This window comes from Bos grunniens, chromosome 20 (assembly GCF_055505025.1).
Source record: "Bos grunniens cultivar Pamir isolate PY7600 chromosome 20, Bosgru_T2T1.0, whole genome shotgun sequence".
NCBI classification, from domain to species: domain Eukaryota; kingdom Metazoa; phylum Chordata; class Mammalia; order Artiodactyla; family Bovidae; genus Bos; species Bos grunniens.
This window is the reverse complement of record NC_141184.1, coordinates 63,467,626-63,488,727: the sequence shown is the minus strand read 5'-3', so window position 1 is coordinate 63,488,727 and position 21,102 is coordinate 63,467,626.

The window sequence follows — 21,102 nt, the reverse complement described above, 5'->3', positions numbered from 1 at the left end:
GGCGCCTCTGTCCATGGGATTTCCCAGGCAAAACTACTGCAGTAGATAGCCCTTTCCTTCTCCAGGGGATTTTCCCCAGCCAGGGATCGAAACCTTGTCTCCTGCATTGGCAGGCATTGGGAGGTGGATTCTTTGCTGCTAAGCCACCAGGGAAGCTCTGTTCACACCCTGCCCAAACCAAGACTGTAGAAATGGCAGAGGACCTCCAGGGCGCTGGGTTGTACAGATGCCCTAGATGTGTCCACCACACGCTCAGGAATCTACCCCAACTTTCCTGCTGGGTCAGCTCACTAGAAATAAGCAGAGACCTGTTTGAGGATGGTCTGTTTTCCTCCCCACCTCAGGAACCTCTAGTTGTAATGACAAACTTTCACAGCAAGTCTCGCAGAGTCCTGAGGTCCTGCTCTTCCCTGACCAGCTCCAAGTGCCTTTGCTGTCAGCATCTGGGGAGTAGTTGCTGCTGTGGGAGAGGAGAAACACCCTGGAAGCCTTTCCATGCACTGCATCATTGGCAGAGAATCGGGTATGACCTGGGGTCTCAGGGACACCCACTTCAGACCCTCGCTCAGTGGTGGCAGCACAGTCCTTGGTTTCCATGGCGAAGTAAATAGCTGCATTTCAAGCCTCCTGTGTTTTTGCAACCACAGCCAAGCTCATTTTGGGAAGAAAACTTGCCCTTCCGTGATGTGATCTGTCATTCATAACTACAGAACTTAAGAACAGCCCCATCGATATTCTTTCAAAAGATTTTTTTTGATGTGGACCCTTTTTAAAATCTTTATTGCATTTGTTACAATGTAACTTCTGTTTCATGTTTTGGTTGTTTTGGCCAGGAGGCTTGTGGGATCTTAGGTCCCCAACCAGGGATGGAACCCAACACCCCTTGCATTGGAAGAATGGAGTCTTAAGCCCTAGACTGCCAGGGAAGTGCCCAGTCCCACCGGTTTCATCTTTCATGGAACAGTAACTGTAGCCCTGTTCCTGTCTCCAAACAGATGTCTCTCTTCAGTGGTTAAATATTATATCTGCTCCCTTTTGCAGGCATGAGCTCAAGGTCCAGGAAGAGTTGTCCTCTTGCCCTATGGTAGGGCTTCCCAAACTTGCTTGATGATAAAAATCACCTGGGCCACTATTTTAACTGGCAACATCTGAGTTCCCACCTTAGCTCAACAGAACTAACATTTCCAAGGGAGGGAACATGCCCCAGGTGGCTCTTATCATCAGGAATCTCTGGAAACCCCACGTTAATCCCAAGTGCTCCTGGGAAACTAGGGGGCTTTTCTCCCCTCCAAAATACCTCTCCCTGCCATAGGACAAGGCTTGTGACCAGCTTTGCTGCCAAACAGATGGGAAAGCAAGGAAATAACCCTCTCAGGTATCTCCCTGCAAGCGTCCTAGAGCAGCAAGGACGGAGCGTTGTTGCAGTAGGCGTGGTCTGCCCTTTTTCTCACTGGGCTAGATCAGAGATCCAGGGCAGCCAGCTTTTCTCGTTAATCATGAAAATTCTGGTCAGCTAGCCTGACATTCTTTTCAGGCGCTTAACCCCTGAGTTAACAGTTGGGCTCTGAAAACATTGTTCTTCTAAATCCTTCAGTTCATGTTTCCCATTTGTCTTTAGCTACAGCCACTTGTAATTAAGATAAGAACTGAAAAGTGAAAGTCGCTCAGTCATGCCCAACTCTTTGCAACCTGTGGACTGTCCATAGAATTCTCTAGGCCAGAACACGCCAGGGGATCTTCCCAACCCAGGGATCGAACCCAGGTCTCCTGAATTGCAGACAGATTCTTTACAAGCTGAGCCACAAGGGAAGCGATTAAGAACTGGAAACATGGAAAGAGTAGGCAAGAGAGATCAACTTCCTCCAAACAGCCCTTGAATTCAAAACTAGAAGGGCTTCCCGGGCACACGGGTAAGAAAATCCTAGCTGTACTTTCTTTTTATTTCATTTTTTTAAATTGAAGTGTAGTTGATTTACAATATTGCATTAGTTTTAGGTTACAACAAAGTGATTAAAAATTGTATAGATGCTGCTGCTGCTTCGCTTCAGTTGTGTCTGACTCTGTGCGACCCCATAGACGGCAGCCAACCAGGCGCCCCCGTCCCTGGGATTCTCCAGGCAAGAACACTGGAGTGGGTTGCCATTTCCTTCTCCAATGTATGAAAGTGAAAAGTGAAAGTGAAGTCGCTCAGTCGTGTCTGACTCTTCGCAACCCCATGGACTGCAGCCTACCAGGCTCCTCCATTCATGGGATTTTCCAGGCAAGAGTACTGGAGTGGGGTGCCATACTCTAAAGTTATTATAAAATACTGGCTCCATTCCCTGTGCTGTACAGTCCATCCTTGTGGCTTCTTTATTTAATACATAGTGTTTTGTACCTCTTAATCCCCTACCCCTGTCTTGTCCCTCCCCCATTCCCTCTCCCTGCTGGTAGCTACTGGTTTGTTCTTTATATCCACAAGTCTGTTTCTGCTTCTGTTTTGCTCCATTCATTTGCTTTATTTGTTTTCAATTCCACGTATAAATGATAGCATACAGTATTTGTATTTCTTGGCTGACTTATTTTACTAAGCATAATACCCTCCGATTCCGTTTGTGTTGTTGCAAATGGTAATTTTCATTCTTTTTTATGGCTAAGTAATATTCCATTATATATATACATATATATATTTCATATTCTTTATCTATTGATCTGTTCCTGGACACTTAAGCTACTTCCATATCTTGGCTACTGTAAATAATGCTGCTGTGAAAGCTGAGGTGCATTTATCTTTTTTATTGAAGTATAGTTGATTTACAATATTGTGTTTCCAGTATATAGCAAGAGATTTAGTTATATGTATTTTTCAGATGATTTTCCTCTATAGGTTATTATAAGATATTGAATAGTATTCCCCATGCTATACAGTAAATCTGTTTTGTATGTAGAAGTTTGTACTTGTTCACCCCATATTACTAATTTATTGCCCCCCAACCTTTCCTCTTTGGTAATCATAAGTTTGTTTTCTGGGTCTGTGAGTCTTCTTCTGTTTGGTGCAGGTATCTTTTTGAATTACTGTTTTCATTTTCTTTGGATATATACCCAGAGGCAGAATTGCTGGATCATATTATAGTGCTATTTTTAGTTTTTTGAGGCACCTCCATACTGCACCAATTTACATTCCCACCAACAGCATAGGAGGATTCCGTTTTCTCCACATTCTAACATATGTTATTTGTGTTCTTTTTCATGGCAGCAGTTCTGACAGGTGTGAGGTGATGTCTCATTGTGGCTTTGATTTGCGTTTCTCTGATTAGCAAAGTTGAACATCTTTCCCTGTGATTGTTGGCCAGGTGGCAGTTTGGGGAAATGTCTATTTAGGTCTTCTCTTCATTTTTCTATTAGGTCAGGGTTTTTTATATTCAGTTGTATGAGCTACTTATATGTTTTAGATAATAACTCCTTATCAGTCATATCATTTATAAATATTTCCTCCCATTCAGTAGGTTGTCTTTTTATTTTGTCAATGGTTTCCTTTGCTGTGCAAAAGGTTTTAAGTCCCATTTGTTTATTTTTGTTTCTTTTGCCTTAGGAGAGAGATTCAAAAAAGCTATTGCTATAATTTATGTCAAAGAGTGTTGTATGTTTTCTCCTAAAGATATGATGTTTTCAAATAAATTCTCTGCTCCTTTCTCTTTTGTTTCTCATTCTGGGACCCCTATAATGTAAGTGTTAATATGTTTGATGTTTGTCTCAGAAGTCTCTTAAACTGTCCTTATTTCTTTTTATTCTTTTTTCTGTGTTTTCCATCAACTGCACTTCTTCTAGCTTGCTAATCCATTCCTCTGTATCATTTAATCTAATGTTGGCTCCGTCTAATGTGTTTTTCATTTCAGTCATTGTATTCTTGGGCTCTGTTTGATTCTCCTTTATCCCTTCTAATGCCCTGTAACCCTTCTCACTGGGTTCATCCATTCTTCTCCCAAGTTCTGTGATCATCACCTTGAACTTTTATTGAGTAAATCCACTTTACCTAGTTCTTCTTCTGGGGTTTTAGCTTGTTCCTTGACTTGGAAAATATTCTTTCTGCTTTTAATTTCTACATATCTGGTAGATTGAATATATTTCCCAACATTGGAGAAGTGATCTTTTGTAAGAAATGTACTATGTATCCCAGGACTGCACTCCTCTCTGGTCCCCAAAGCTACATACTCCAGGGGTTCCCCGTGTGTGGGCTGCCTGGGTCTTCCTCTGGTGGTGGCTGGCTGCCGTAGCCAGTCTGGTAGGTGTGGCTGGCATTCAGTCTGGTTGGTTGCCAGGCTCTGGTTTGTGTGGAAGTGGTTGGCTGCTGGTTAGGGGGGCCAGAATGCAAGGCAATTGGCTATGGAACTCTAGGGGATGCCAGGGCTAGTTTGGTTCGCTAGTGGGCAGAGCCAGGTTCTGGGGTGGGTAATTGTGGGACCAGGATTTCCAGATCTAGTGACAGCCTATTGGTGGGTGTGGCCAGTTCCTGACACAGCTGGCTGTGGGTTCCAGGGTGTCCCAAAGCTGGTATTGGCCCCCTTGTGAGAGGGACTGTATCCCAAGATGGCTGGTTGAGGAGTCCAAGGTGTCTCTAAGCTGGTGTTGCCCTGCCTGTGGGTGGGGCTGGGACCTGAGTTGTCCTAGAGGCTAGAATTGGCCTGCTGGTGGGCAGAGCCAGGACTGAAGGGGTTCTGGGCTGGCGCTGGCCCACTGGTGTGTTAGCTGTGTCCTGCAGTGGCCCTGAAGCCAGTGTCCCCTTGCTGGTAGGCAGAGTTGGGGTCCAAGAGTTCCTAGGACTGGTGCCTACCCACCGATGGGCAAAGGTCCGTCTAGTCAAAGCTATGGTTTTTCCAGTAGTCATGTACGGATGTGAGAGTTGGACCATAAAAAAGGCTGAACACCAAAGAACTAATGCTTTTGAATTGTGGTGTTGGAAAAAACTCTTGAGAGTTCCTTGGACTTCAAGGAGATCAAACCAGTCCATCCTAAAGGAAATCAGTCTTGAATATTCATTGGAAGGACTGATACTGAAGCGGAATCTCCAATACTTTGGCCACCTGATGCAAAGAACTGACTCATTAGAAAAGACCCTGGAAAAGATTGAAGGCCGGAGGAGCAGGGGTAAGAGAGAACGAGATGGCTGGATGTCATTACCTAGTCAATGGACATGAGTTTGAACAAGCTCCAGGAGATGGTGAAGGACGTGGAAGACTGGCGTGCTACAGTCCATGGGGTTGCAAAGAGTCAGACACGACTGAGTGACTGAAAAACAACCAAAGGGCTAGTGGCGGCCCCCTGGCAGGCAGAGTCAGGCTCTAGAATCTCTGGTTGCAGAGCCCACGCTGCTCAGAGCTGCTGTCAGACTGCTGGTGGTTAAGGCTGATTCCAGACACTGATGGCTGTGAAGTCCAGGCTGTCCCAAATCTCGTGTCAGCCCACTGGTGAGTGGAGCCAGATCCTGGGGGCAGCTGGCTGAAGGGCCCAGGGTGTCTCAAGCTGGGTAGGGCTGCTGGAGGGCGGGGTTGGGGCCCAGCAGGTCCGGGGGATGATTCTACCCTACCAGTGAGTGGGCTGGGTCTGGCCATGGCTGGCTGCGGGGCTGTGTTTATCCTGGGGTAAGTGCCTGCCACTGGGTCTCCCGGTCGCTGGTTGGAAGACCCTGGGTCTTGGGTCTAGCACCTGTGCACTAGTGTGTGCGGTTGATTTCTGGGCCCTTTGGTGCACAGGGCTGTGTCCAGGGATGGCTGTGGATTCAGGGAGCCCTAAGGATGCCTGCCACGTGGCAGGTGGAGCTACAACCCCACCTGGCTTGTTGCTTGGCCCGAGACATCCCAGCACTGGTGCCTACAGCTTAGCGGGCAGGGGGTGGGCCTGGGTCCTGAGGCCAAGAAGCTGTAGAGAGGGTTACAGAATAGAACTTGGCAGCCCTAGTGTCCACAAGCTCCCCAGACAGCTCCTGTCAGTGCCTGTGCCCCAGGGTGAGCTCTGGGTGCCTCCTTTTCAGGAGACTCTCCAAGATCAGCAGATGGGTTTAACCCAGGCTCCTTTCAAATGACTGCTTCTGCCCTGGGTCTCAGACAGTGTGACATTTTGTGTAAGCCTTTTAAGAGTGGAGTCTAATTCCCACAGCCCTGGGGGGCTCCCAGTCGTAAACCCCACTGGTCTTCAGAACCAAACGGTTGAGGGCTTGTCTTCCTTGTGCAGAGCTCCCAGGCTGAGGAGCCTGATGTGAGGTTTAGACCCCTCACTCCTTGGGGAAGGCCTCTGCGAATGTATCTCTCATTTGTGGGTCACCACAAATGACTATACTGTGACTCCACGCCTCTTACCTGTCTCATTACAGTGCCGTCTTTATATCTTTAGTTGTAGAGGGTCTCTTCTGGTAGATTCCAGTCTTTCTTTCTAATACTTGCTTTGTAAATAGCTGTGGTTTTGGTGTGCCGTAAGAGGAGGTAAGCTGAGGTTCTTTCTGCTCCACCCTCTTGTCTAACATCTTGGTTCAGATCCCTCTAGTTACACTTTTAAGGTCACCTTGACTCAGCCTCTCTCACTGAAAACTCAAATCCCGTGTGTGTGTGTGTGTGTGTGTGTGTGTGTGTGTATAGGAATCTCCTATATATAGGTAGATACCAATTTTTAAAAAGCTAACAAGCTGAATTCAATAGCCTATAACAAGTATTATATATCATGACCAACTGAGATTTATCCCTGGAATTCAAGGATGATTCAACATATGAAAACCAATCAGTGTAATCCACTGCGTAACAGAATGAAGGGAAAAGACTCCATGTGCTCATTTCACTATGTGCCAGGAAAAATAGTGTCAACATTTATCAAATACTTGTAATGAATCAGGTTATAACTATTCTAGATATTTAATATACATAGTTTCATTTCATCCTTTTGACAACCAGGTTACAATCAAGAGAAGTATGCTGATTATTAAGCTGTTGTGAGTCTGCTCCAAACCCACCCTTTGATACTTTGCTTTGGCTGAGACTCTGCCAAGGACATTTTCCTCTGCCCAGTGGTTCCATATCCAGTTCTGCTAACGTGGTGCATTAGAGGGAGATTGCAAGGTGGAAGGAAGGAGAAAGCAATAGATCCTTGAACAACAACGGCATGGGTCCACATAAACTGGGCTTTTTTTCGGTAGTAAATACACGGTACTATACGATCTGTGATTGGTTGAGTCTGCAGATGCAGAACTAGAGATACAGGGAAGCCACAGATACCAAGGGCCAACTGTAAGTGGTGCGTGGGTTCTTCGGCTGCATGGAAGGTCAACGTCCCTGACCACTCCCTCCGCTGCTCAAGGGTCAGCTGCGCTGTTTCCTGTCTTGCTGCTGCCGGCAGTGTCGTTCCAGTAGCACTTCATCCTAGCAGCAACACTTTCAATTTGCAGTTTCCCTCCACACACCCCCCCAGACCCAGCCTCACTGTGCCCCTTCAAAAACACCACCAGCAGCCAAACCACGCGCTCTCCTCAGAGTCACTCTTGCTCTTTGTAAATAGATTGCTGCTTATTTTAAAAGGCTGTAACTCAGCAACAGTCAGACAGCAGAGGTGCACAGGGCAGGTATGGGGAAAGGTGTGAGGAGCTCCCATCCTCTCTTAGAGGGCACCTCTCTCCCCAAATCTCCACATGCTCACCAACCCAGAAGCTCTCTGGACCCGGTCCTTTAAGACTTTAATGGAGGCTCCCCAAAGATTCTTTATCTAAATTCCTGAGATGCCAGCACAAGCTGAGTGACATCCTTTATTCAGAAGGCCAGGTGCCAGCTCCACAGGGTCCCATCTCTGAGCTTTTACATTCTAATGTATTTCCAGCCTCTTCCCTCTGTTCCCCCAACCTATTTCTTTCTTTCTTTCTTTTTTTTTTCCCACTATCTCTGAGTTACCTCAGAGGTCACTTTTTGCCTTTTCAGTCCTCTAATACCTGTTTAAGTAGTTTCCTAAATTAAGCCCTCTCTATTAAAATAACTAATATGGTTTGTGTTTCCCTAACTGGATCCTGGAGCTTCCCTGGTGGCTCAGGGGTAAGGAATCCAACTGCAACACAGGAGATGCGGGTTTCATCCCTGGGTTGGGAAGATCTCCTGGAGGAGAGTGTGGCAACCCACTCCAGTATTCTCGTCTAAAAAATCCCATAGACCGAGGAGCTTGGCAGGTACAGTCCATGGGGTACAGAGAGTCAGACATGACTGAAGTGAGCATGGCACAGCAACTGTATCCTGACTAACACATATTACCAACAGTGGGTTTAGGAAACAGACCTACAAAGATGGGATTCGGGAGTTGGTTTGGTCTTTTTCTTGCCCTCACATACAATGCTAAGCCCAGTGAAAAATGGAACATTAGCAACCCATGGCATGCAGTAACATCAAAATTAATCAAAATAGTACCTGCAGTAGGCTGCAAAAAAGTGCCTAGTTGTTGTAGCCACGCGTTCCGGGAAACAAACTCCCTCAGAAGGACAATGCAGACAGTGGAGCGCAGTTTATTACACCGGCGGGCCCAAGGCAGAGCCTCCTCTCAGCCAAGGACCCCGACCAGCATCTGTGAAAATCTTTTATACCCCATGTGCGTGTGTCTGAACCCACCACCCCAAATTCCTTGAGACTTACATAAACCAAGGAAAATACAATCCCAATAACCCCATCATTCACGGGCTATGTGCTCATGTGCTCAAACAATTAGCCAATAATCAATAAGCCCGAGGTTACACTCCGATAGATACAGAAAAATTTATGGCCTGTCTGGAGGAAGGGGTGATTAGCGTATGTTTTCTCTTAGGTGATGAGTAACCTAGATACCATCTTCAAGGTTCCCCTGTCTGGAGGGGGTCTTATCCTTCTGTTGTTGTTTTCATAGGCACTAAACAGAGAGTTCAGAGTCCATTGGAAAGGTGGCCGAGCATGATCAGTATGAACAGGCCTAAGATGGAGTCCAGGCCCTGTGAATTCCTTCTTCATAGTGAAGAAAGAGCCTTAGGGACCAAGTGGCTGGCACCTTGAATGATAGTAATGATGGGCTGTGAGAACTGGGGAATGGAGATGGCCACTTCTGAGTGCCCTTGAATACTTACAAAAAGAAAAACAACCACCTCAAGCCTGTAAAATCTCAGCCCAAGTAATGGTGAGAAAGCCAAAGAGTTTCTACTGGCCTTAAAAGAATCTATTCTTTCTAGTATCTACAGGGCTCACTAAAAATCAAACACAAAATTTAAATATGCCATTTACGTAATTACAACAAAAGTTTAATTCACAACCTTATCAAGTTTCTAATATGAAAGTTAGGTTGATTGTGAAGCACTGGGAACTTGAGACTTGGAATGAGGACACCCGTAGGCTCAGAGGAAGTGAGAATCTTGAGCTTGGAGTCATTCTGAGCCATCTTTGTTGGCAGAAGCACCTCTCCCCACTTATTTTACCCGAATATGCTATAATAACCTTGCCTTCACCGGCAAAGGACGCCTATCCTCAAAATTCGTGCCAAGTACCTCTTACTGCTCTAAACATATTAGATTTCAGCATACTCTAGGGGTATATAGTACATTCTCTTCTGACTCAGAAAAAAATGGTGAACTCTGCAAAAGACTTACAAGATTTAAAAAATTTGTATTGGCATAAGTGTGGAGAATATGTGTAGAAATTAATCCTAAGGATGCTAGACCAAGGAGAATAGAAAATAATATTGGATTGATAAATTTTTGTGTAGGTGCACTTAACAGATATTCTAGATTTAATGTTAGTGCTATTAATTTATTGTTACTTAAATTGAAGTTAATGTATTCTAGATTTAAGTTAATGCTGATTTGTATAGCTGGAGGTGACCTTACTAGTATACTTGTTTGGTTGATTGGTATGTGGCTTGTATTCAATGAGGTTGAGACACCAGAAGTTCTCTGGTATAATGTACAGGAGTTCAAAGCCTTTGAGAGAGAGAGCTATTGGAGTGGACTTTTTATGACTGATCTTTGTACCTGTTTTCCACCCCTTGATCCCTTCTCCAAGGATTGAGAAGTACCCTAGTGCAGAGAGCATCAGTACCCTTGATAAGCTTGCCGATGGCTGTCTTCTCTAGGCCAGGTATGATATCGAGAAATTGCCAATGAGGTGGGTCCCCTTATTTTAGTGGTGGTGATGTGGGAATTTCAACCTAGTAGAAGCCAAGAGAAAGCACTTAATAGCCAGAGACAAGATGACTGCATTTATTATAATGGATATTTTGACTTTCCGTAATCTCTGGCTATGGCTAATTGATCATTGTGTCCCTAAGAATGAAATAGATGAGTATACTACTAAAATGTTACTTGGTGTGTATAACAGGGAAAACTCCAGATCTGGTGACCAAAACCTGACCCGTGTCATCACAACAGAGAGTCAGGCTTCTTTTTCAGTTTTTGAATCTAATCCATTCATAGACCTGGAGGGCCTTGATTGGAGGAGAGGCTGGTTCCCCTTGAAAAAGAACCCTGCCACACTGCTACAATATACATACTTTAGGTCTTCCTCCAACTATTTTTCAAAGGACATAGAGGCATTTGCCCAAACCTCTGGGGACTGATATACCCTGAGTCTGAACTGACATTCTTTCTAGGGACCCAAAATGCCACTGCTCCATAAATAAAAGGGGGGGCTTAAGGTGGTCAGGTGCTAAATGGAATTTTGTCTTACTGAATGACAATGAGGCCAGTAGGTCTGTGAAACTCCCCTGTGTTTACTTCCCCAGTTGCTGAATGTAAAATCAGAATAGATACACTTGGCAATTGGCAAATCCCCACATTGACTTTCTAATCCGTGGAGCAAGGGCTACTATGGTAGGAAAAGCCCAATAGAAGTCTTTCCTTATTAGGACAGAAAAATAAAATCAGTGATACTTTCCTGGAGGCAACTGCAGAGATCAGTGTCATCATGAAAGACTTGAAAGATACTGGGGTGATCACATCCTATTTGATTCACCCCTTTGACTTCTTAAGAAGCCAGGTAAATCTTAAAGAATGGATGTTTATTATCATAAATTTATCAAGTGGTGATACCAATTGTAGTTGATAGTCCAAATATAGATTTTAACTAGAGAAAATCATCGTAGCCCCTGGCACCTGACACAGTGATTGATCAAAAAAAAAAAAAAGACTTTTTTCTGCATCAGTTTATAAGAGGGTTTCCCAGGTAGTGCTAGTGGTAAAGGACCCGCCTGCCAATGCTGGAGACATTAGAGAGATGGATTCCATCTTTGAGTCAGGAAGATCCCCAGGAGGAGGGCATGGCAACCCACTTGAGTCTTGCCTGGAGAATCCCGTGGACAGAGGAGCCTGGCGGGCTAACAGTCCATAGGGTCGCAAGAGTCGGCCTGAAGGGACTTGGCACGCAGGCAGTCCGGAGAACCAGGTCTTTCTCTATTCTCTCTTCAAAATTTTTTCAGTGTAAATAAACTGTCTCAAATGACTTATAGTATATCTGATCAAGTAAGTCTCTTCCTTCAGTTTTCAATTCTTATTTTTACTATCGTGACTTCATAAATAAAAATATCCAGTTTCCCCTTGCAGTTGTTGTTCAAGAATATTTAGCATTGAAACTTGAAAAATATGTGTTAAGTAAACCAACCTTGTGAGCCTTTTGTCCTTAAAGTGAGCAATCAATTCCTTCCTTTTATCCACAGTGTTACCCTTTGTACCAGTGGAATAGTTCTCCAATGAATACAAATAATTCAACTCTGAATTCAGAAAGTCTGGCTGGTAAATTTCCACAATGATGAATAATTGTTAATTTTAAATGTGTTGAAAGTATTTGCATTCAATACACTTTCTTTTTTAAAAAACAAAGCTTTCTTTAATTCCTCGAAATAAAAAAATGCAGGGGCAAATTCTTTGGGGTGGGATTCTCAGTGAAAGCAGTGGCTGCTGGAGAGACCTCAGGACTCCACCTTATTGAAAATTTCTCTACCAGGTATTGTCTGATCAACCGGAAAGGTCCTCACAGACATTATAAATTAAAGTTATCTCCCTTGGGCTCCCCTTGTCTCCATCTCCAGCTGCATCAGATGTGTAACTAACTGAATCAGAGACAAAATAACTCAAGGTGCAGTTACAACAACAAGTGAAAACTAGTCAATTAAAGCTAAATACTTAAACAACTAGCAAATTATTCAGCAAATCAACCTAGATCCATTCTCATGTATAGAACTAAGACTTGTTAAATCATTGATGTTCATGCTTTTAAAAATGTTAAAATCATTCTTTCACTAATTGTTCAAATACCACATTAGAATATCTTTTCTTACGAGCACCCTTTTCAGTTTGGCTGCCTCTTTCAACCCAAATATTTTTTCTGCCCTCTCTAGAGTCACCTCCTTCTGAAGCAGTCATGACATTTTCCTTGCAGGAAATTTCAGGCAGTGTTTTATTGCTGGTTTGATTGTGGTTTATAATTTGGATAGGCTTTGCTTCTTATTGACACCTTGTATTTATACTTCCAGACTTTTTTTTCTTACAAGAAGTTTACACATTTTATAGAAATGGAATCACATGAAACTATGTTATTCATCAACTCTCTTTTTACCTAATAGCTCATGCTATCTTTCCCAATCCATAAAATTTATTTTTTAATATTCTGACATAGATAATTGTTTCATACAATTATAGCTGGGAGTTTCTCAATAAGTGGTATCTAGATATCAAATAGAAATCAAGGATTAAGTTCATTTTTTTTTGCAACTATAATAAAATCCATAAACTCTATGAGAATTCAGGGTAAACAATTCCCCCCCACCATGGAAAAACCTTGTTTGATTAGACAAAAATAAAATAAGCTGCATAAGAACAATTTTAAAGTTCAAAGAGACACCAACTTTGTTTTAAGGTTGCAATAGCTGATATGGCATCTCCTTGCTACCTTGCTCAGCCTCCTCTGTGGACCACAGCAAAATATTCAGAAGCCTGTGAGCTAACACAGGAGTTTTTGAATACTTTTCCGATGGTGAAGAACCAACGGAAAACCAAAATAAACTTCAACCAAGCCACATGCTCTACACTTGAAAATTAAAGCATTTTGCTGACTGGCCATGACAGTGAATGGACAGTACTAAGCAAAATTCATTAAAAAAAAAAAAAAGCTAACAACCCTCCCACCCACTGGAATATAACTAATAAGCTGGTTTAAAATGACTTCCCTTACCCCACCCACCCTCTCACCTGTACTGAATTTAGGGGAAAAGAAGGGGAAAAAAGGAATCTTACCACCGTAAAAATAAGAACACTGTGGAAACATGAAAAATCTTCCTCTGAAAAAGATAACTATACAGACTGCTAGAAACACAAAGAACTATTCCAGAGCCAGTCATTTAAAGCAAGTGAACACTTTGCTACAAACATTGACATTCAGTCAGTGTGCTCTGAGACAGAGCCTTAAGAAAAATACTACCTGAGCTTGTAAGTTAGTACAATCATTAAAAGGAGGTCTATCCTAAAGGAAATCAACCCTGAATATTCATTGGAAGGACCGATGTTGAAGCTCCAATTCTTTAATCACCTGATGTGAAGAGCTGACTCATTGGAAAAGACCCTGATGCTGGTAAAGACTGAAGGCAAAAGGAGAAGGGGACGACAGAGGATGAGATGGTTGGACGGCATCACCGACTCAATGGACATGAATTTGAGCAAACTCTGAGACAGTGAGGGACAGGGAAGCCTGGTGTGCTGCAGCCCATGGGGTCACAAAGAGCAGGACACAACTGAGCGACTGAACAACAGCAGCAAAGAAGGAGCTCTACACCCGTGTGGACGCACAAAACCTTTAGACCCGTTACTGGTTAAATGATGATGGAAAAACTTGCCGCCAGGCTGGCTTGTTAACTTGTAAGATTAGTTTTTAAAATAGGCATCATTGAGGTATGTATCCACCATGACATTTTTAAACCAAATTCATGAGAATGATAGTAGTCTTAAGGACCTTCTCTTCCAAACAAAACAAAAATTAAGCAAGGGGAGGAAGAGAGGTGGAGAGACAATACAGTATTATCTTGGTAGTGTGCTTCTCTATTTTATTGAGTATTTAATCAACAAGCAAAGGAAAAGAATAACCTATCAAAGAACATGTTAGAGGGTAAACAATTTTTAAACTTAGGTTGAGCACTGTTGGGGCAAGAGTATAGGAAAATAGTCATCTTTAAATCTAATTGGTGAGAATATGACTTGACAATTTTCTTTTTTGGAGGGGAGCAATTTGGTAATATCTATTAACATTTAAAGTACACATATAATTGAATTCAATTATAGGAATGTAATTGATGTATATCCTTTAGATATCTGCACAAAAGCATATTTTAGCACAATAGACAATGAATCACTGCCTTTGGGGGGAAAAAAATCTAAATGTCCATCAGTAGTGGCCTGGATAAAGAAGTTATGCTGATAAACAATGGGGTATCCTGTCACTGTTTCAGAGAGGGTACACTCTCAAGACCTGTGTTTCCTTTTCTGTCACTTTTTGTGCTTCGGAAGAGAGAAGAACAGGGTGTTCAATTCTGCCCTGTTTAGGTTTCTGCTTGGGAACAAACATTGGTTGTGTGTGTGTTGTTTTTTTCTGTCATTGTTCAAGAGCAAGGCAGGTCTATGTGAACAGGTATGGAATAATCTCTAAGATGTGCTGTTGACTGAAAAAAAAAAGCAAAATGAATAGTGTATTTGCTATCGTTTTGCAAGGGGAGCAAGGTATACTTGTCACTGAAGGTACATGCATAAAATATCACTGAAAGGATGCATGATCAATCGGGAAAGAGAAAAGGGAGAATGTTTCAGTTGTAGAACAAACTACCCCCAAGCTTTGGGACTTAAAACGTAATTCTGTAAGTTGACTGAGTTTTGCTGGGCAGTTGGCTAGGGTTGCAGTCATTTATAAGCCCAATTGAGTTGGATGTCCTAGATGTTTCACTCACATGGCTGAGTTATCCTGGCTATTGCTCAGAGTTCTGCAAGGGTTGTCTACCAGACCTCCTGCCTGTAGCCTTTCCAGGTGATTTCTCTAAGCACGGCAACTGGCTTTTGAGAGATAATGTCTTAACAGCAAGTGTTTCAAGAGTCCCGGGTGGGAGCTGCAAGGTGTCTTGTTAATAGCTTTGGAAGTCCCAGAATATCACTTCCGTTGCATTCTATTGCTTGAGCAAGTCACTGAGTCAATCCAGATACAAAAGGAAGAGAATTAGATTCTTCCTCTCTAGGGGAAGAATGTCAAGGTCATAGTACAAACGAACATGTGAAATAGATATCATTGTCACTCTGGAAAATACAGTCTTCATCTGTGCTACTGCTTGAATTTTTGTCTGTGTGAACATCCAAATATGCCCCAAGATTTTAAATCAGGCGTGTTTGTCTGCTTATTCACTTACAGTTGGTTAGTAGCCTCATCTTTCTTTACCGGCAAATTCTCAATGGGATCTGCACGGACAAATCTGTTGCCGTCATCAATAATGTTAAATTCTGTTTTGTTCTGAGTTTTTTGCATATTTCCACTGTCTCTCAGACTTAAACATCATTTCAATTTTTAAGCACTAATCCACACTCCTAGTGAAAAATTATAATTTTGAAATGATTACAGTTCAAAGAGTTGAATGAAAACTGACACTTAAACCACAAAAACAGAGCTTTCAGAGCTTATCAGAGAGCTCTGGTGGGAAGCGAAACTAAATGCAGTCACATTTGTTAACGAAACATTTGACTGAACACATTGTGGTGGGAAGTAAATTGCTTTGTGGGAGCCGTGTGGGTGTGTGTTATGTGTTTGAGCAAATGCCTTTAAAAAAAATGTTTGATAGTGACAAACACGTCTGTCAGCAATCTAGCTGCTCAGCCATGCTCCTGAAGTGTAACCTGTTTTCCTGCTGTGCAGGCCACGTTGACTTTGATTTGATTACAGATGAAGTACCACCAGTTCTCTAATAGCAAAAAAAAAAAAAAAAAAAAGTATCAAATATTTCAACCATTCAAAGTGCATAAAAGGCAGAATAAAACAAAGCCATGAGCTTGGACAACATGCAAGAACAGCTATCTACTAGTTTTGCTTTCAAATACGTGTCTCAAAACACTTCACAGTTTCTAGAATTCAGAAAGAATTTCTTCACATTTGGGTAGAAGTGACACCACCTGGCTTCCCCTACCCCGAGCATATTGTGGGCCAAGGGGTGTAAAAGGGGTTGGAGGTGGAACAGAGCAGCAGGAGGGAGCTGGATACTCTGCACAGCAGACCAGCGTCAATGGACACAGCAATAGTCCATGCAGTGGATTGCAATGCAATCATCCTGCAATGGTGAGATCAGCAAAATCAAGCAAGGTTTGGAGGACATGTTTGGATTCTCAGGGAAACTGGTCCTTGGGCTCAACTCTGCATCTAGCTGCTATGAGAAGAAAACAGAGTCAGAACTCACAGCTTCCAACCCTGCTTGTAAGTCCAGACTCTACACTGGTTCTGGTGTCCCACACAAGGCAGGTACTTCCTCTGAGACGTACCTCTCATTAGGGCTAGAGCAGGGAAATCAGGCAGCTATCATTGAGAGAGGCAGCTAGGGTCCAAAGCCATGCTCCAACCAGCTCTGTGCCTTCAGGGGGCCAAGGTTGCAGACTTCAGAGAGCATGAGCAAGGCCACTCATGTACTCAGCCACACCCAGAACAGGAATTGTGGCAGGAGGATCAATGCACAGTAAGGGTGGAACAGATGTGGAACCTCAACCCTGAGAGGTGATCTGCACTATATGAATGGCAGGGACCTGTAAGTCAGTTGGAGGTATTTGGGGACATCTCAATAGTAGGAATTGTCCACCACTAACCAGTTTTATTTACTTGAATTGCATCTGACTGGTGGCAGAGAGTTATATTGACCTTTTACAATAAAAAGTCACGATGGTGGTTGAATCAGAGCTGTGTGTGTGTGTGAGAGTCATTCATGTCCAGCTCTTTGTGACCCCATGGACTGTAGCCTGCCAGGCTCTCCTCTGTCCATGGAATTCTCAGGCAAGAATACTGGAGTGGATTGCCATTCCCTTTCCTTACTTAGGGATCAAACCTGTGTCTCCTGGATTGCAGGTGGATTCTTTACCATCTGAGCTACCAAAGGAATGCCTGTACTATCAGAGTTGTACTATAATCACATTGAAAATCAAAATGGTCCCAGGTATTTCACTTTGTTATAAGAATAACAAGAATCTTTGGGGTAGGGTGTGGGGATCATTGCTGTAAAGGATCTATATACTTATCCCATCCTGTTGCTTGAGCTTCCGTATCCTGGCAAGGGACATCTTTATAGATGATTAATCTCAGAAACAGGGAAGTATGTTATCTGACCGAGGAGCAGCACAGGAGGACAATGTGTTTTCTTGAACTGTTTTTAAACTGCTCTTCCATGAATGGCAGGCACATGTGTGCAAGCTGTCTGCTGAGCTCTTGAGTCAGGCTGTCCGCAAGGGGCACTGGGGCAGGCAGTCCTTGGGGTGTTCCTCCAATGACCTTTGTTCTAACTGAACTTAATGTTACCTTGTTGGGACTGGAATTTAGGTCACAGCCACTAACACTTTTAGCAAACAATAAGGTAAACCTCCCAGGGGCTTAGCTTATGGTCTGAGGATTTTCTGATGGGGTGGGTCTGTGTTGGGCAGTAGCTCCTTTCTGAATTCAGGAATGTGTGTACTTGTGTATTTGCCTCCTACTATGGTTATAACCCGGAGAAGGCAATGGCACCCCACTCCAGTACTCTTGCCTGGAAAATCCCATGGATGGAGGAGCCTGGTAGGCTGCAGTCCTTGGGGTCGCTAAGAGTCGGACACGACTGAGCAACTTCACTTTCACTTTTCACTTTTGTGCATTGGAGAAGGAAATGGCAACCCACACCAGTGTTCTTGCCTGGAGAATCCCAGGGACAGGGGAGCCTGGTGGGCTGCCCTCTCTGGGGTCGCACAGAGTCGGACACGACTGAAGTGACTTAGCACTTAGCATGGTCATAACCACAAACTTAGAGGCTTACAAGGTCACTCCTGTTATAGTAGGTCAGGCATCAGCTTATCTGGGAGGTTCTGGGAAGAATCTGCTCCCAGGTTCCTTCAGGTTGTTTGCAAGCACCCTGTGCAGATGCAGGAGTGGAGGCCCACTTCCTTGCTGGAAGTCACATTCTGCCTCCCCACTCCTTCTCTCCATCGTCACAGCAGCACTTGCCCTCATTCTCAGACTTCAGATCCCTCTGTCTTCTCTTCTGCCTCCTCCTTGCCTTAATCTTGTGCTGTGACAACCACAGAAAGTTCTCTGCTTCTCTGAACGGTGTGTGTGATCAAATTATTATTGGCCTCAAGGCATGTGGGGTCTTATTTCCCTGAGCAGGGACTGAACCCACACCCCTGCACTGGAAGCGTGGAGGCAAGTCCCATGTATGATTAAATGAAACCCACTCAGATAGTCCTCTTCTAGGTGGACTGTGCCATAGAACATAGCACAATCACAGGAATGCCATCATATCCACAGTCTGGGGTGGGGGGAAATGGGTATGAAATCCTTTTCGGGAGGGGGAGGTCTTTTTTTTAAAGAATTCTTCCTACCGCATCCTGGTTCTGTTGCTGAGAGCAAGAGAGTTATTTTATGAACAAGTGACTCAGCTGAGAATGGCCTGGCTGGGCTCGCATAGGTTTTGACATTGCTAAGAAACTGTAAGTAACAGCACTGCAGTGGGTACTATGGTTCTTACTGAGTCCACTTTACTCTCATGCAGTTTTGTCAGGATGCAGTCCGAGTGCCAGCAGCATCAGCGTCACTCAGGACTTTGACAGAAATGCAGATTTGAGACCCCACCCAGACCTACTGAATTAGACGCTCTGGGGTTGGAGTCCAAAGTAACCAAGTGATTCCGATGCTTGGCCAGTTAAGAACTATTTCTTTAAGGAAAGTCTCCTCTTCCCTTTTTTGTGGAAATCAAAAGTCAAGGACGGGCCAGATAGGTCATCTCTAAGTTTACGCCCAACAACCTATGATTCTGTGAATATTATTAAAGTGATTACACTGTATAAACAGGGTAAAAAAGGGTACATGTATACACCATTGTGTGTGTGTGTGTGTGTGTGTGTGTGTGTATGAGTTTACACACACAAAGTGGTTAAGAGTGAGCTTGGGCTCTGCAGTCTTTTCTGTGATCAAAGCCTGGCTCCACTGATCACTAGATATCAACTCCATCAGCTGCTTAGATTCTCTGAGCCTCAGTTTCCACATTTGTAAAAGAGACTCATGACAGTATCTGTGTGATAAGGGTATGAGGAGCAAGTGAGATGATAGAGAAAGAGAATGGTATGGTATATGCTCAGCAACTATCAGCTACATTTATTTATTATTTTTTAAAGAGCTTATTTATTTTTTAATTTATTTGGGTGCAGAGGGTCTTAGTTGTTGCACATGGAATCTTTAGTTGTTCCCTGATCGGGGATCAAACCCAGGCCCCCTGCATTGCTAGCATGGAGTCTTAGCCACTGGACCATGAGGGAAGTCTCTCTGCTACATTTATTTTTATCTTGCTACATTTCTTTACACTTCCCCTTTGGGTGCTTGAGGAGCTGGGTCCCTGGTGGGGTTGAATACCCAGGCCCTCGCCAGGAGGCCCTGAGGCCACTGCCTGGGTACCGAGGATTAGCTGCCACTAGACCTGAAGGCCAAGATGAAACTTCGCCGATTCTTAGCGTCAGCAAAAGTCCTATCACAGCAAAGGAAGACATACAGGTTAAGTGTGTATGTAATTCTAGGATGGTATTTATCTTCTTCTCCGGGAAGTTGAAAATCACAAGGTGGAAAACTCAGATCTTAATGTAGAATCAGCTGAAATTTGGAGAGGGACTGGAAACAATAGGTCTCTGCTGTCTCTGTGTGTGCCTGTTTATAGATTTGCTTATTTTGGGTTTGTATTTTGTTGTTTCTGTATCTTCAAAGGAGCGGAAATAGTTGAGCCTGGAACAGAGTCCAGAGGTGCCTCTGTACGAAGCTCAGGTGAGAAAGTGTGTCATTTGGGGGAACAGAAGATCCCCTCCACCCCGCATCCCTCCCTCCCCTCAGCAGCCAAGCCTCACAGAGATCTTGCCAGGCTTGCTGAGAGGTGGGAGTGGGAGATGAAGGCCTTGTGGACCACAAGCAGGAGAGAGAGGAGGGGCTGTCTTTTCTCCAAGGGTAGCTACGCTCCTCTCAACCTTCTGGATAGTTCTCCGTGGTGCTGGTGTGGGGAACACGGCAGAGGCCACCCCGCGTAAATCGCTGCTGCCTGAAATGGAATTCAGTCTCCAGGTGTCAGCAGGTGGAGGGGCTGCTCCCCGCTTCTGCTCCCCGCCCGCAGCTTCTCCCCAGCCCCCATATGGCCCCCCGAGCCTCACTACCACCAGGAGAGCGACTTGGCCTTCGAGAGACACTGCTCTGCTCATAGCCACGATTAACCTCGGGAACTCTCCGGGCAGGATGCCAACCCGGATCTCCATCCGGGAAAGAGGAATCAGAGCTAGCAGATATCTGTGCTGTTGGAGGTGAATCTCTGGCTGAGGTCTTAAGCAACTGCTTTTCTTTCTGTGTCTGATGAAATATGAGCCAGAACCAGGGAACTCCTCTCAGTTCCTCCAGGAAAATGCCCTCCAGCCTCGAGGGATAGGTGAGCTCCCCCAGTGAGAGTTCGGAAGATATGGGATGTTTGGGGAAGGCCTGCTAGTTCAGAGAGTCCGAGGCCCAGGAGTACCTCCGTAACCTCTCTCGCAGCCTAACTCCTCACTCACTCCCCAGCCGTGTGTTCTCCATGTTCATCCCTTTGGCCCCCTTAATGCAGACCACATAGTACAACTGGGGAGGTGGTGATTAAAGATATTTTGTTCTTGTTCTCCCTTTTGCCACTCTAGAAAACCTGCCGATTTCAGTTAGTGAGAAGTCTGTATAACAGTATTCTGCCATACTAAACAGGGTTTGTAAAATGTCACTATGGAAGGAGCCGTGGAGACTAGCAAATGGTGCTGAGTTTAAAAAATTTAGGAATAAAATGAAGTGATAGTACAATATAATATATGAAAATTTAAAGTCCATACATGAAATGATGCTCATGTTATAA